The 17,612-nt window shown below is 39.1% G+C and overlaps 2 non-coding genes across 2 annotated transcripts; both read left to right on the top strand.

The window, feature by feature from the left end:
• Positions 1-465: 465 nt before the first annotated feature.
• On the top strand, positions 466-572 carry LOC112449152 (U6 spliceosomal RNA). Its single transcript, XR_003037644.1, has one exon. It is a non-coding gene; the product is annotated as a U6 spliceosomal RNA (small nuclear RNA).
• Positions 573-17,281: 16,709 nt separating this feature from the next.
• TRNAR-CCU (transfer RNA arginine (anticodon CCU)) lies at positions 17,282-17,354 on the top strand. Its single transcript has one exon. It is a non-coding gene; the product is annotated as a tRNA-Arg (tRNA).
• Positions 17,355-17,612: the final 258 nt, after the last annotated feature.

The raw sequence follows: 17,612 nt of genomic DNA, 5'->3' as shown, positions 1-17,612 counted from the left end.
CGATCAGAGATCGAACCTGTGCCACCTGCAGTGGCAGTGCAGAATTCTAACCAGGGGTCCGCCAAGGAATAGTCAGCAAAGTCTTGATTACAAGATTCAGGTTAATTAGTGATGCAACATTTCTATGAGATTTGGTAGCTGAGAATTTTGTGTTCTTTGCAAGTCAGTCATCATGAGATGGAATTTGTTAAAGAAACTGAAGTCTGGTAAACATATTAATGTTTCTTTATCCAAACAAATTGGGTACATTCTCCTAGTCCTATGTAGTCATGTACTGGTATATTTAACAAACATTTTATTGGATGTCTGTCATGTACCTGACATAGTGCAGTGCTTTGGCAGGACAAAAGTAAATAAAATAGTTTCCTCCTAAGGGGATAGCAAGACAGTGCCTTTGTAATGATGGAACCATTCTGTATCCTGACTGTGGTGGTTACATTAATTTATATATGGGATAAAATTTCAGTGCTCGCTTCGGCAGCACATATACTAAAATTGGAACGATACAGAGAAGATTAGCATGGCCCCTGCGCAAGGATGACACGCAAATTCGTGAAGCATTCCATATTTTTTAGACATTTCTCCAAAGAAGACATACAAATGGCTAACAAACACATGAAAAGATGCTCAACATCACTCATTATCAGAGAAATGCAAATCAAAACCACTATGAGGTACCATTTTACACCAGTCAGAATGGCTGCGATCCAAAAGTCTACAAATAATAAATGCTGGAGAGGGTGTGGAGAAAAGGGAACCCTCTTACACTGTTGGTGGGAATGCAAACTAGTACAGCCACTATGGAGAACAGTGTGGAGATTCCTTAAAAAACTGGAAATAGAACTGCCATATGATCCAGCAATCCCACTGCTGGGCATACACACTGAGGAAACCAGAAGGGAAAGAGACACGTGTACCCCAATGTTCATCGCAGCACTGTTTATAATAGCCAGGACATGGAAGCAACCTAGATGTCCATCAACAGATGAATGGATAAGAAAGCTATGGTACATATACACAATGGAGTATTACTCAGCCATTAAAAAGAAAACATTTGAATCAGTTCTAATGAGGTAGATGAAACTGGAACCTATTATACAGAGTGAAGTAAGCCAGAAGGAAAAACACCAATACAGTATAATAACGCATATATATGGAATTTAGAAAGATGGTAACAATAACCCTGTGTTTGAGACAGCAAAAGAGACACTGATGTATAGAACAGTCTTATGGACTCTATGGGAGAGGGAGAGGGTGTGAAGATTTGGGAGAATGGCATTGAAACATGTATAATATCATGTGTATGAAATGAGAAGCCAGTCCAGGTTCGATGCACGATACTGGATGCTTGGGGCTAGTGCACTGGGACGACCCAGAGGGATGGTATGAGGAGGGAGGAGGGAGGAGGGTTCAGGATGGGGAACACATGTATACCTGTGGTGGATTCATTTTGATATTTGGCAAAACTAATACAATTATGTTAAGTTTAAAAATAAAATAAAATTTAAAAAAAATTTCATAGAACCACACATGTGCACATAGAGACACACACACACATATATACACACAAATATATGTAAACTAGTGAAATTTCCATAAGGTCAGTAAGTCTAGAAAATGGTGTTCTAGCAATGTAGGTTGCTATAATTAATATTTCTACATTTAAAAGTCTGAACATACTTGGTTACTTTAAGTGTTGATAATGTGAAAGGAAATTTGACCTACTGGAGTAAAAAGTCAACCCCATAAATTTAAAATGTATAATTATATAAGGCATTTAGACTAGTTGAAATCTAACTTTATATATAAGAATATTTAAGTTTATCCACATTTATATTCCATTAGACTTAGAACAGTTAAGAATCTGGGAAGAATTTTCTTTATTAAATCACACAAGTGTTTGATACAGCATTTAATAGGAAAATCACATGTGTTAAATGTATAAATGCTTTTTAAAGGCTTAAGGGTGTTTATTTTAAAAACGTTTTTAAAGTTCCATACAAGTAATGTCCAAATTTAGTAGACTTTTAATTAGGATAATATTTACAAGCTAAACTTAAGAACCAAATATTTATCACATAAATGTATAGTATATTTAATTTTAATATGATGAATATTAATTTTTATATACTAAACTATGAATAATCATTTTTATGCATAAAAACTACCCTTAAAAATGCTCTCATATTTATAACTTGAATACAAAGCTATTGAAAAAATTTCTACCAGGGAACAGGCCCTATGAGCCCGGGAAAAAAAATTGTGACATAGATTCAGTGGAAGAAAACAACTTTTGCCTATGTATTAAAGAAAGTGGTTTGTCCTGAGGACATCTATGGAGTTAAATGCCAAATCTGAGATATAATCTTAAAAAAGAGAGAGAGAAACTTTTCTTAACAAGCATCCTCTCAAGGTCACCACAATTTCTCCTAAGCACAGGCATCAGCTTCCATGTCTGGATCCCTTAGTGCTATAGGCATGTTTCACTATTTCACTTCTTACGGTGAAGTCTAAGTTTTTGTTGCATATCTATTTTCCCACATGACTCTGAGTTCCTACTAGATTAGGGATCATCCCCTATTCATCTTTGTATTACAGGGTCCATAACAGTCTGAGCATCTCAAACTTCATGAAAAGCTGCCATAGCTGTCTCACATGGACCTGGGATTTTCTTCCCGCCAGCCTCTTCAAAAACCCAGATACCAACACAACTGGTTTCATGCTTTAGCTCCTAGATTCAGCAGCCCAATTTGGATCCCTGACCTAGTTTCAAATTGTTTACCCTGGCCATGACCTGACACTCACAGCCTTGGGACACAGCTTCTGGCATTTTCCCATTACTCCACCCACTTGAAGGCAGGACCAAGTCTGTCAAGGAAGAACATCAAACATTCAGAGCTTGGGAGAATGTCTAGAAATCACAGTGACCCAGTAAGTGTCTAAAGACTAAAGTCATTCTACAATCATCTAACATTTCCTGAACACCAACAGTGTTCAAGTTGTTTGCTGAGAACAGGGATATTAAAAACTAGTAAGATGTGGCAACTGCAGTCAAGAGGCTAGTCAATGGAGGTTCTTTTATACAGTTTCATATGCAGTGCCATGGATTACATATGACAAGAGCAAATAACAGATTGGAGAGAAAGGGTAATACAGAAAAGATTTCTGAGCATGTGGCCCTGTTAACTTTTGGTGGCTAGATCAACAGGGTTTTGTGATTACTCCAATGCTGGGAAGTGAAAGGGGTCTAAAAGAACTTAGGAAATAATGTTTAATGAAGTCACTCACTGAGGTGAGGAATACAGAAGGATGTGCTGATCTTTGGGTCATGTTGACTAACTCAGTTTGAAACACGTCTGTATCTACATCCAATACACAACGATATGCAAGTCTACAGTTTGGAGAACTCAGAGAACTGGAGTTGTAGATTTGGAAGTTGGTATATACAGCCTCAAAAGTAAACCAATTGGAACTCTGCTCTGTGTTATGTGGCAGCCTGAACGGGAGGGGAATATATGTGTGTGTATAGCTGAGCTTCTTCGCTGCTCACCTGAAACTACCACAACATTGTTAATCAGCCTTACTCCAATACAAAATGAAAAGTTTTTTGTTTTGTGTTTTTTTAAGTGAACAAATTGTCTTGGGGGATAACAGAATGGTGGGAAGAAAGCAAGAGTGAGACTCTGGGGACTGTCCACATAGAAGGGCTGGGCAGAGGAAGAAGACATCATGGAATGCAGAAGAGCAACCTGCAATTAAAAAAAACAAACAGAAAAACCCTGGGAGGGTAGTTGTGGTGTACATTGCTGGTTTACTAACAAGTATCAATTGCCTGCTCTCTGTCTTTACATAACTCCTCCCCCATGAAGTCTCTGAGCCTCTAGGGAGGCTAAGGGTTGACACACCAGTATAAAGATATCCCACCCACTTTGCTGGGTTGACACACCAGTATAAAGATATCCCACCCACTTTTCTGGGGACTGTGAGGGGCAAGTCACCCAGTGAGATTCAGGAAAAGTTTGATGAAATAGATGAAGGTGGTCAAAAGACACAAATTTCAATTATAAGATAAATAAGCCCTAGACATGTAATGTGGGCTTCCCAGATGACACTAGAGGTAAAACAAACAAACAAACAAACAAACCCTCCTGCCAATGCAGGAGACATAAGAGACAAGAGTTCAGTTCCTGGGTCCCCTTGAGGAGGACATGGTAACCCACCCCCAGTATGCTTGCCTGGAGAATCCCAAGGACGGAGGAGCCTGGTGGGCTACAGTCCAGAGGGTCGCAAAGAGTCAGACATGACTGACATGACTTCGCACGCAGCACGCACAGGACTGTAATTTACAGGATGGTGACTACAGTCAACAACGTTGTTGTTTCAGTTGTTAAGTCATGTCTGACTTTTTGCGACTCCATGGACTGGGAAGTTCCATAGTCAACAATACTGTGCTGTATATTAGAAAGTTGCTAACAGAGTAGATATGAAAAGTTTCTTAACACAAGAAAAAAATTAACTATGTGAAGTGGTGGGTATTAAGTAAACTTATTGTGATAATCATTTTGCAGTATATACATATATCAAATTATCTTATACACATTAAACTTACACAATGTTATATGTCCACTGTGTTTTAATAAAACTAGGAAGGGCTTCCCTGGTGGCTTAGTTGGTAAAGAATCCACCTGCAATGCAGGAGACCACCTGCAACACAAGAGACATGGGTTCGATCACTGGGTCAGGAAGATCCCCTGGAGAAGGAAATGGCAGCCCACTCCAGTATTCTTGCCTGAGAAATCCCATGGACAGAGGAGCCCTGGGGACTACAGTCCATGGGGCTGCAAGAGTCAGACATGAATGAGAGATTAAACCACCACAAAACTAGAAAACAAATATGCACTTCCCCAGTGGTTCAGTGGTAAAGAATCTGCCTTGGATGCCGGAGGCTGGATTTAATCCCTGGGTCAGGAAGATCCCCTAGAAAAGGAAATGGCAGCCCACTCCAATATTCTTGCCTGGGAAATCCCATAGACAGAGGAGCCTGGCAGGCTACATGGGATCACAAAAGAGTCTGACATGACTTAGAGACTAAAAGTAACAATTACAACAAGAAAAAATATATTTTAAAAAAAAGTGTAATGGAACACTAGACATACTCTTCATTAGCCTCTTAGAAGAACTTTCTGAAGTAATGCCCTCTCTTCTTCCATATGGGCTTTGAGGCTTGCTGCAGCCCCTCTCCATGCCAACCTGAGAAGGAAACCAACTGAAGGAAGCCAACTAGCCAGGAGAACCACAGAGATATGGAGCTGGAGCCAACCCTGACCCTTCCTCTCTCTCTCTAGACTTGCATTCCTGAGACCTATGAAGTTTCTTATCCCTTAAACCAGTTTGGGTTGAGTTTTCTGTTACTTTCTTCTGAAACAGAAGCGATAGATACAATTGTGTCACAGAAACCAAAGGAGGTGAGACCTTCAGCCAGAAGTGATCAAGAGTATTTACAAGGCAACAATGGAGAAACAGACATAGAGAATAGACTTATGGATGTGGTGAGAGGGGAGGGGAGGGTGAGATGTATGGAAAGAGTAACATGGAAACTTACATTACCATATGTAAAATAAATAGCCAAAGGGAGTTTGCTGTATTGCTCAGAAAACTCAAACAGGGGCTCTATATTTACCTAGAGGGGTGGGATGGAGAGAGAGATGGGAGGGAGTTTCAAAAAGGAGGGAATATATGTATACCTATGGCTGCTTCATGTTGAGGTTTGACAGAGAGCAGTAAAACTCTGTAAAGCAATTATCCTTCAATAAAAAATAATTATATTTTTTTTTAAAAAGAGATTATGGAGTCGTGAAACATCCCTGATGGTCCAGTGGTTAAGATTCCACACTCCCAATGCAGGGGGCATGAATTTGATCTCTGGCCGGAAAATAAGTTCCCACGTACTGGGGGACATAACCAAATAAATAAATTTTTTTAATAGGCAAGGATATTGAGTGGTACCTAGAGGCCAATGATGAAGGGCTTAAAATGCATCCAAAGAATTTAGTAACTGGAAGGTCTTGAAAGGAGCAGTTTCGATAGTGGTAGCTGCAATAGGGCAGAGCCCAGATTGCCGTCAGGGAGAACTGAATGGGAAGTGAGCACTCAGAGAAAACAAGCAGAGATTCTTCTGTAGTGAAGTTTGACTGCAATGGGATGCCATAACTACAGAGGAATGTAGTGTTGAGGGAAGTATGTTTGTGTACTTTGAAGATGAGACCTACTTAGCAAATGAGTTAACATATGATTCTTTAAGTTTCTTGCCATACCATATTCTCCCCTCCCCCCAGCTCATCTGTAAAATTCCAGAAAAGTTAAAAGTAGCACCTTAGGAAATTATTTTCAATATTTTGTAATAACTTCTAAGGGAAAAGAATCTGAAAAAGAGTGGTGGTGCCGTGGTAAAGAATCCGCCTGCCAATGTAGGAGACACAGGAGATGCAGTTCAATCCCTGGGTGGGGAAGATTCCCTAGAGTAGGAGTGGCAACTCACTTCAGTATTCTTGTCTGGAAAATTCCATGGACAGAGGAGCCTAGCAGGCTACAGACCATGGGATAGCAAAGAGTCAGACATGACTGAGCACATACACACACACATATTTAATTGAATCACATTGCTGTACACGCAAAACTAACACAATATTGTAAATCAACTATACTTCAATTAAGAATTTAAAAAAAGAAAAGTAGCACCTCAGCATTTCACATTCCAGCTTTTACATTAGACATACAGGACACCCAAAACGTAGAATGAGTCTACCAAACAATTCATAAGAAAAAGAAGAAGGAAGCATTTGAAAAAAAAAATGTAAAAGAAAGTTCATGGCAGCATTTTTTGTAACTGAAATATTGGGAGAAAACATAAATGATTTACTAATAGAGAAACAGTAAAACCAAAAAAAAAAAAAAAGGAATTGAATAGTGTTTTATTAACATTTAATATTTACTCTACAGCATTTAAAAAGAATGAGCTGCTTCTCTGCACTGATATGGAAAAATCAAAGTGAAAACAGTAAATTATGGAATAATATATGTGATAGAATCTCACATGTGAAATTTGAAACTGACAGGATTGCTTATATTTGGGCAGAGAAGAAAAGTCAAGAACATATAACAAAGTCTCAACAGTAGTTATTTCTGGGATTGAAGTGGGATATGGTATTGAGGGCAGGGAAGGGCGTTTTATGAAAGTGCAATTTGTACATGTTATATACTTTTATGTAAGTTGAATTCTTACCGAATTATCTTAAGGATAATGTTTTTTGCATGTTCAATGAAAAATGAGTACTTGAAGAAAAGTGAGGCAGTTGCAAAGCAGGAACTCAGTTTGTACCCACCAGGATATTATTCTCCCTTAAACAGGGGAAAGGAAAGACCACAAAACTGATCAACTTTAATGTCTTTATGTCACATTATTAATGCCAAATGGATACAGTTTTGTATACTATTTTGGGGGAGTGTTTTTGAATTAATTAGTTGTTGGATGTGTGTAAAACCATTGGCATCAAGTTAAAGTTATCTATAAGTAACTCCATACTCACCATCTGGTTAAATTTGGCACCACTTTCAAATTGTAAGGCTACTCAAATAAAGCTGGCTGCAGTTTCACAAAGATACCCATATGAGCACATTTGCATGTGTGAAATATACATTGTGAGGCTCCCTGAGAAGACCAAGAGGCTCTAGAAATGAAACACTGAGAATCCGGTGCTTAGATAAAGACTTTGTATACCTTCCATGTAAACATACAACCATTTTATAAATATATTGTCCAAAAAACCTTTCGAGGGCTTCGCTGGTGGGTCAGTGATAAAGAATTAACTTGCCAATGCAGGAGACACGGGTTTAATTCCTGGTCCAAGAAGATCCCACATGCCTGAGCAACTAAGCCCTTATACCACTACTACTGAGCCTGTGTTCTAGAGCCCAGGAGCTGCAAATACTGAGCCCATGTGCCTAAACTACTGAAGCCCATGCACCTAGAGCCCATGCTCTGCAACAAGAGAAGCCGTGGCATTAAGAAGCTTGCACTCTGCAACTAGAAAGTAGCCCCCACTCACCGCAGATAGAGAAAAAACCTGAGCAGCAAGAAAGACCCAGCACCTTCAGAAAGAAAGAAAATTATTTTTAAAAAAAAGGAACATTTTGATCTCTCTGCAACTATAGTTACGATTTCAAATCTAACATATCTAAAAACACATATAATTAAATTAACCCAATAATGCCCTTTAGTCATAGGTTATCAATGGTTTACCAAACAATCAACCCTTGCACATTGATTAGTTATCAGTTCCTAGTTTCAAAGGCCAGTGTTATATGGTTTCCATATAGTTAATTTAACAAGCTGTCAGATGCCAACTTCTCAGAGGAGAACCCTCCCCTACTGCTTGAGCAGACAATTTAACATGTCTATGTATGGCAAAACCAATACAATACAATATTGTAAAGTAGTTAGCCTCCAATTAAAATAAATAAATTTATATTAAAAAAAAAAAGATGTGCCCAAATGTGAATATAGGTCTAAATTATTTTGAGTCTGGAAGAGAATAAAAGGTGCATCTAATCTGGCCCTAAATCTGGAGAGATTCTTTTTGAAACATCAACTGTTTATTGGATAGAGAATCTTACAGGTACGAAGCAAGGTCCTGCAGCAACACCCCACAATGTATGGCAGAGTGCAGGCAGGCAGTCTTTACTCAGTTTGGTGATATTTTTTAATCAAAGAGAAAAAGAAGAAAAATGGACAAGAGAGTTAAAAACTAGGTAAGAATTATTTAACTATAGTCAGGTCAGGTTTGGGAATAATATCTTAGTCAAAATAAGGCATAAAGCCCAGAAGATGTGAATCAAATAATTTTGGTATATAATGATCCACAATCATTGTACCAATGAATATAAAGAAATATTTTCAGTGGAAAAATATGTCCCTAGTCACAACTGAACATGTATAAAGCAAATGCCACCTACAAACTGATCACACAGCAGTAAAGAGAACAGATAAGACCTCTGTCCTTAAAGAGACTCCAAACTTTGAAAATTGAAAAATATTATCCAAGGAAATCAAATCTCCTATTTTAATTCAGGATAGCTTTTGTTAAAGATTTATTTCATTTGGTTTTTTGTTTATGTAATTAGTTTGGTTGCACTGAATCTTCATTTCTTCACTCAGGCTTTCTTCAGCTGCAGCTCTTTATTGTGGTGCACAGGCTTCCCATTCCAGTTGCCTGCCTCCCTTGTTGCAGCACACGAGTTCCAGAAGGAGGCCTCAGTGGTTGCGGCGCATCGGCTTCTTTTTTGTAATGGCATATGGGATCTTCCCGGACCAGGAATCGAACCCATGTCCCTTACATTGGCAGGGGTGTTCTTAACCACTAGACCACCAAGGAAGCCCCTGGATAGCCTTTATTTTCCATTTTTACTTGCTTCTACAAAGAAATAAATCAACTTTTTGTTTATTTTTCTTAGAAACTAAGTAGAAGTTTTTTTTTCATTTAAAATATTTTTTCCCAATAAATTCTCTATACACACACACAAAAAGTTTAGTAAGATATAAGCAAACAGCTTTCTGATAGTACTATAGCATCATATTTAAAATAACATATAGAATATGCTTGTTCCATAAGATCAGATAGAACCAAGCTCAACTTTTCAAATATAAAATTCAAGTGATAATCTCACTCAGTTCATAAAAGTTCTTTATAAAGCAGCTCTGTGAGTCTTACACTGCTGCTGGATGGCATTTGTATACATTTCTTTGTTACTTTTGAAGTATATTATATTTATTCACTAATCATTCAAGTTTAAATTCTTCTCAATTTTGACTACTGGGAAACTCTCTTTCTTGTAGCAATTACTGTGATACAAATGGCAACCCTGATTATGAACACTTAAAATTCAACTCCATAAGAAACATATTTTGTTGAAGAACTATAGAAAGAAAAGCTATGTCATCTTTCTACAAGCTCTGTATTTTGTGGATTTTGCTTTAAAGTATTCTGCAGAACATTGACTATAGGTTGTAATTTGATATTCACAACTGTGTAACAATTGGCATAACTGTCAGAAATTGTCTCCAAAGAAACCAAGCAATGATCCAAGAACAGGAACAAAAAAACATGGGTCAAAAATTAATGCTAAGATACTTTCTTTGTAATACTTCCAAAGATTAATATGAAGAAGTGACCCAAGAAGAGACAGATGGGCAGGGAATTCACCCCTTATTTAAGGGATGAAAAATATGAGGAGTACCACACAAAATAAGTCTCCTGACCAGAGATAGGGAACTTGGGAAAATGAATAGCTGCCACACCAAGATGAGGGGAAGTAATAAAAAATAGAGAATGGCTCAATCACCATCACCCCACACCACCCTCACACGCTCACATCCAACGAATCTTCCGTGATTCTTCTCCATTTTCCAAATTGTGGTGCCTTCCCCACTGCTTCTATCTAAAGTGACTATTGTACATTTCTTCTCTTTCTAATATCTGTCTATTGGTTTAGGCAAGATGTGCATCTCTAAACTTCAATTTGATGTCTGTTTGTTTTTTTAAGTAAGACTCTAAAGACCTGCTTTTTAACGTAGAAGTAAAAAGTAACATTAATTCTTTTTTAATAGATTTTATTCAAGTATGATTGATGTATAATGTGTTAATTTCTGCTGCACAGAAAATTGATTCAGTTACATATATACATATATATATTCTGTTTCATAGTCTTTTCCATTATGGTTTCTCACAGGATATTGAATATAGTTCCCCGTGCTACACACTGGACCTTGTTGTTTAACCATTCTATATATAATAGTTTGCATCTGTCAATTCCAAACTCCCAATCCATTCCTCTCCTCTCCTCAGCAACCTCGAGTCTGTTGTCTAAAAAGGTAACATTAATTCTTAAATGGAGCCCAGTGATTTAGGGTTGATTCTATTCCATTTAAGTTTTATTAAAAAAGTAAAACTAAGCATGCTGTTAAAAACAATACAACAATTTTAAAGAAAGCAGGGACCATAAACATAGTAATCTTTCCATCTTTCCTGAGTATTTTCCAATACAACATGTAAATAATTTCTTCTCAGCACTTTTTTCCCGTTTGTTATACTTCCATAATGGGTTGGGTTCTAAGAAGCAACAGAAAAGAAAACATGGTCCTTTTAAATCAGAATCATCATTTAAATTTTAAACACCAAATTGGAATGTCCCCTGAGTGTGGTTTTTGCCCCCTCAAAGCAGGGCTCCTTTTGATGTCCTGGGAGAGTTCAGTGCATGGGGATGCAGGAGTGAGGAAGAAAAGGAGAAAAGATGAACAGTGAGTGGAAGCTGGCATCAGATTTCAAAACCAGGATGCTGAATTGTCCTTACAGCCCCGAAATCATATTCTGAAATGTATGAGCCTGCTGATTCTGAGCGCACTTGAAAGGAAAAAGGCTAAGTCCCCAGACTCCTGAGGGCTTTCATTGATAATCAGGAGAAAGATTTTAAGGCGATCAAACCAAGAAATTTTGAAATGTTAAATCATGTGATTTTTTTTTTTAATGTGAGAAACTACTTTCTAGAAAAACAGCACTTCCAGAAAACATTACAATTAGGAAGACAGAATACTGTGATGATCCAAATGTTTGAAAAAATGAAAAGAGGCTTTTTGAATATAAAATTTTTTCCCTTCAAAATCAGATTTTTTTTATAAGCCGCGAATATACACAATACTAAATACTAGTGTTTTCTCCTCTCTCAATCAAGGACAAAAGATAGAAACATATTCTTGGCCTTTTTATTCTAATTTTTAAGCTTTTAGGAAATCGTATAATTTTTCTCAGGTTGATCCAAAAATTAATATCATGGGACACATCTGACATAGCCAGTCCAAGTTCAAAGTCAGGCCCATCTCTTTCTTTCCTATGGTTCCTCTATGGTTCTTCTGTGGTGCAGGAGAGAACCCGGTTGGGTGGAGGCAAATTTGACTCTCGGATTCTTCCTACCAGGTAGAGCCCCGGGATGTTGTAAGGATGGCCTCATCTTTTTCTTTAATTATCTAATATTTCCTTTTAATCTCTTAATTCTGTCACCCTTATTTTCTTTTTTTGTTTTGTTTTTTAATTGGTGGAAAATTCCTTACAACTTTGTGTTGGTTTCTGCTATTGTTGTTGTTTAGTCACTAAGTTGGTTCCAACTCTTTGTGACCCTATGGACTATAGTCCACCAGGCTCCCCTGTCCATGGGATTTCCCAGGCAAGAATACTAGAGTGGGTTGCCATTTCCTTCTCCAGGGCATCTTCCCAACCCAGGGAATGAACCCATGTCTCCTGCATTGGCAGGTGGATTTTTTACTGCTGAGCCATCAGAGAAGCCCTGGTTTCTGCCATACAACAACTCGAATCAGTTGTAATTATACACATATCCCTTCCCTCCTGAGCCTCCCTCCCCTCCAGGTCATCAAAGAGTACCAGGCTGGGTTCCGTGTGTTATTTAGGAACTTCCCACTATCTATTTCACACATGATAGTGTATATATGTCAATGCCACTTTCTCAATTCATGTCCCACCCTCACCTTCCCCTGCTGTGTCTACAAGTCCATTCCCTACTAGGTTCCTCAGTACCGTTTTTCTAGATTTCATATATATGCCTTAATATACAACACTTGTTTTTCTCTTTCTATTTATTTCACTACAACTGACTCAAATTCATTCTTTTTTATGGCTGAGTAAAATTCCACTGTATAAATATACACAGCTTCTTCTGGATGTCTAGGTTGCTTCCATGTCTTGGCTATTGTAAATATTGCTGCAATGAACAGTAGAGTACATGTGTCTTTTAAAATTGTATATGCCCAGTATATGCCCAGGGTATATGCCCAGTAGTGGGATTGCTGAGTCATATAGTACTCTCGCCTGGAAAATCCCATGGATGGAGGGGTCTGGCAGGCTGCAGTCCATGGGGTCGCTAAGAGCCGGACACGAATGAGCGTCTTCACTTTCACTTTTCACTTTCATGCACTGGAGAAGGAAATGGCAACCCACCCCAGTGTTCTTGCCTGAAGAATCCCAGGGACGGGGGAGCCTGGTGGGCTGCCGTCTATGGGGTCACACAGATTCGGACACAACTGAAGCGACTTAGCAGCAGCAGCAGCATGGTAGATTTAGTCCTAGTTTTTAAAGGAATTTCCGTACTGTTTTTCGATAGTGGCCCTATCAGGTTACATTTCTACCAACAGTGCAGGATGGTTCCCTTTTCTCCATATCCTCTCCAGCTTTCATTGTTTGTAAATTTTTTGATGAAGGCTGATGTGAGATGATACCTCATTGTACTTTTGATTTGCATTTCTCTAAAAAACGAGTGAGGATGAGCATCTTTTCATGGGTTTATTGACCATCTCTATGTCTTCTTTGGAGAAATGTCTGTTTAGGTCTTCTGCCAATTTTTTGACTGGGTTGTTTGTTTTTCTGATATTGAACTGTATGAGCAGCTTATATATTTTGGAGATTAACCCTTTGTCAGTGGCTTTGTCTGCAATTATTTTCTTCCATTACAAAAGTTGTCTTTTCATTTTGTTTATAATTTCCTTTGCTGTGCAAAAGCTTTTAAGTTTAGTTAGGTCTCATTTGTTTACTTTCATTTTTATTTCCATTAATCTAGAAGGTGGGTCAGACAGGATCTTACTGTGGTGTATATCAAACAGTGTACTGCCTATATTTTCCTCTAAGAACTTTATAGTTTCTAGCCTTATATTTAAGTCTTTAATCCATTTTGAGTTTATTTTTGTGTATGGTGTTAGGAAGTTTTCTAATTTCATTCTTTTACACATAGCTATCCAGTTTTCCCAGCACCACTTATTAAAGAGGCGATCTTTTCTTCATTGTATATTCTTGCCTCCTTTGTTAAAGATAAGATGTCCATAGGTGTGTGGGTTTATCTCTGGGTTTCCTATCTTGCTCCATTGGCCTATACTTCTGTTTTAGTGAGGATGGTCTCATCTTGGTGGCTCAGTCAGTAAAGAATCTGTTTGTGATGCAGGATACCCAGGCTTGATCCTTGGTTTGGGAAATGGCAATCGACCCCATGGACAGAGGACCAAGGAACCTGGTGGGCTACAGTCCATGGGGCCACAAGAGTTGGACAGGACTTAGCAAGTAAACCACCACCAACTCATCTTCATTGCATCTCTTTCCCTGCAACCTTGATAGTCCAAGGACTGTAGCCCATCAGGCCTCTCTGTCTATGGAGTTCTCCAAGCAAGAATACTGGAGTGAGTAGCCATTCCCTTCTCTAGGGGATCTTCCCAACCCCAGGGATCAAACCCGGGTCTCCTGCAGTGCAGGCAGATTCTTTATCATCTGAGCCAACAGGGAAGCCCCTTTCCCCACCCAGATGACTGTATCTGCTGGAGCCCAAGCTTCATACAACCAAAGACTGATGGTGGAAGCATCACTTGCAAGTTGAAGTCAGGCTAGACCACTGAGGCAGTGTCACCTGAAGGAAATGCATAAAAAGAACACAGGCTGGGCATTCAGGCCACAACTGGACACAATGCCAAGAGGTTCGAGACACACTAAGAATTCAAAAGCATTTATTGGTGTCTCATATTGATAAGAAGCCATGATAGGGACTGTAGACTAAGCTGTTGAGAGAGAAACAGAGATAATGTGTGATTAAATCACACTAAACCATTTGGAGCTGTCTTAAATGATAGGTTAGTAACAAGACAGGTATTTCTAGGCCCTAGCTGCACAGGGTAGTCATAGACGGAAGTTACAGCAAACTAGGCCAGCCACGTATTTCCATCTAGTCTAATTTAGCCCTTACAGCCTTTCCTCATGTTCCACCTTGGAAGAAAGAAAGAGGAAAAAGATTGAAAGGTGAAACAAAATAATGGAATCATACTAATCATTTTTCTGTCTGAAGGAGGGAAAAGTCAGCTTGTATCTATACATCCATCTGACACTTGTTCAATGTTTTATCATGTAGTATTTCATAAAAATAAATATATCAGATACTAATTTGAATACTAAAAGTCATCTAAGCAGCTACGGCATAGCCCTACACACATCAGAATTAGCCTGGCACTTTGCACTAAGATTTTTTATTCAAAAATCCCCTAATTCTATGCTTTTATCTTAATGGGTTTCATAGAACCAAAGTAGCTAGAATTTTTCTTTAACTATTTGATTTTTTTTTTTTTAAAGGATCAGCTAGTCTGAAAAAAAATCTTTTTTCTTCTTTTGGGAGATTTTTTGTTAAGTCTGTGTCATAAATAACTTTTAAAGGACTGCCAAATATATCATTGTGGGGGTGACTCAAAGGTCTTCTGTTATCTAATATAACCAGGTACAGAAGACTTGAACGCTTGAAATTGCAGATGATGCTAGGCTCTCTGTTGGAAGAGGGGAAAAGAGACATCTGTAACACCCCCGAAATAACTCGTAACTGTAAGGGCATCCTAAAGGGCAATCATTGTCTTAAGTGCTTTACCTACCCTGGTGACTCAGAAGATAAGGAGTCTGCCTGCAGTGCAGGAGACCCAGGTTCAATCCCTGGGTTGAGAAGATCCCCTGGAGAAGGGAATGGCAACCCACTGCAGGATTCTTGCCTGGAGAATTCCACGAACAGAGGAGACTAGCGGGCTACAGTCCATGGAGTCTGACTCCAAAGAGTCAGACACGGCTGAGCGACTAACACACACAGACATACATTATCACATTTAATCTTTACAGTAACCCGTAGGGCAGGTATTAGCTTTCCTCCCCTACGGGTGAGGTAACAGGAACTTATAAAGATTAGGCATCTCGTGCAAGTCAGTCCCAATAGTAAGTGGAGTGAACCCAAGTCCATGTGACTTCAAAAGCTATGTGTATGTTCTTGGCCAAATACTTCCTCATACCATCAGGTGCAGCAAAAGAGAAACCTTGCTAAGGGATGCACCTTCAGATGTGCAGGTTCCCATGGCATCATGGAATCTCGAGCCATCACCCTTATTCCATAATTCAATTTCCTCAACATGCCAAATGTTATTTCTATTAAGTGTCTAGGCTCAGCTCCCTGTTGGGGAGTGTAGCAGGGAAGAAAAAGAAAAAGGAGAAAAGACATGCAGATTATCACAGATGACCTCTTTGTGATACCCCCTTTATCTGTATACTTATCTGGAAAGACAGTAGAAAAAACCAAGTAGAACCAAATTAGAGTTCCAGAGGGTAATAAAAAATCAGCTTTCTCTTCAGCTATAAATAAATGAGTTCTAAGACAAGTGGGAACCTCTTATTAATTAAAATGATTCCCTTACAGATGCTCCCAGATGTGGGAAAAAAAAAAGAATGGTCCTAACAAGCCCCAGACTAGAGGAAATGCTGGAAATTGGTCAATAAAATATGACACTTGTTTCATTTGCATAGGGAGAGTTGAAGATAGAAATGTATGAGCCCAGGTTACCCAAACCTGGAAAGGCAAGCAAGTCACTTTCAGCTGGGAAACAAAGTCCCATCAATCGTGTACTGTGAACTATATTTTCAAGGACTCTGGGGACAACAGTCAGAAATATCTAGTGAAAAAATCAAGTAGGGAGGGTTTGTAGTTAAAGATGGTGGATGGGCTAAACACTTGCTCTCTCTCCTGAAACTCCCTAAAACTACAGTAAAAAGATTTTGTCAGGCCCACCAGTACCAAGGCCAAAGAGAAGGGGAGATAAAATAGAAAAAAAATAACTATCAAAGTAGAGGGTGGGAAGAGGAAGAACAAATTCAATTAAAATAATACAAGGAGTCCGAGAAAGCAGAATCCTAAAGTCACAGCTGAAGGAGCCTAGCATCAGCCTGGTTTGCTTTGCACACTGCTTCTTTTAATCTTCAAAAATTGGCAGAACCAATCTTCAAAAATTGACAGAACCAAGCTCTGGAAGCAGGGGCAAAGATAAAGCAAAACAGAATTGGTAAAAAGTCTGTTTCAAGGCAAGCAGACTCCCTGCTGCCTCTCCCCTTTCTCCCTTTAACCAAACAACTGCCTCCTCCCCCTTCCCATTCCCCAGCAGAGCAAGGGAGGAGACTGTTCTGGAGAAGGTGAAGCCCAGGCTATGTGAGCTGGGCCACCATTGTGCTGAAAGCAAGGGAATTGAGTCTCTGTGCTAAGCAAGCAAACATCACATACAGAATGTTGCGACCTCCCAGGTCTTTTCCCCAGAATGACTCCCAGAATTAGCAGCCAAAAGGATCATAATCTTTTTCCATGTTAATCAAGATGCATCCATAGGACTTCCATGGTGGTCCAGTGGTTAAGACTCTGCACTCCTAATGCGGGGGGCCTGGGTTCAATTCCTGGTCAGGGAACTTGATCCCACATGCTGAAATGAAGATTGAAGATCTCGCATGCCACACTAAGATCCGGTGCAGCCAAATAAATAAAAATTTAAAAAAAAAGAAAAAGATGCATCCATAGGACTTCTGTAATGGTCCAGTGGTTAAGAATTCACCTGCCAGTGCAGAGAACACGGTTCGATCCCTAGTCCAAGAAGATCCCACATACCGCAGAGCAACTAAGCCTGCGGGTGCAACTACCCAGGCCCAGGCACCCTAGAGCCTGTGCTC

The sequence above is a fragment of the Bos taurus genome, chromosome 12 (assembly GCF_002263795.3).
Source record: "Bos taurus isolate L1 Dominette 01449 registration number 42190680 breed Hereford chromosome 12, ARS-UCD2.0, whole genome shotgun sequence".
Taxonomy (NCBI): Eukaryota; Metazoa; Chordata; class Mammalia; order Artiodactyla; family Bovidae; genus Bos; species Bos taurus.
This window is presented reverse-complemented; position numbering and strand designations above follow the sequence as displayed.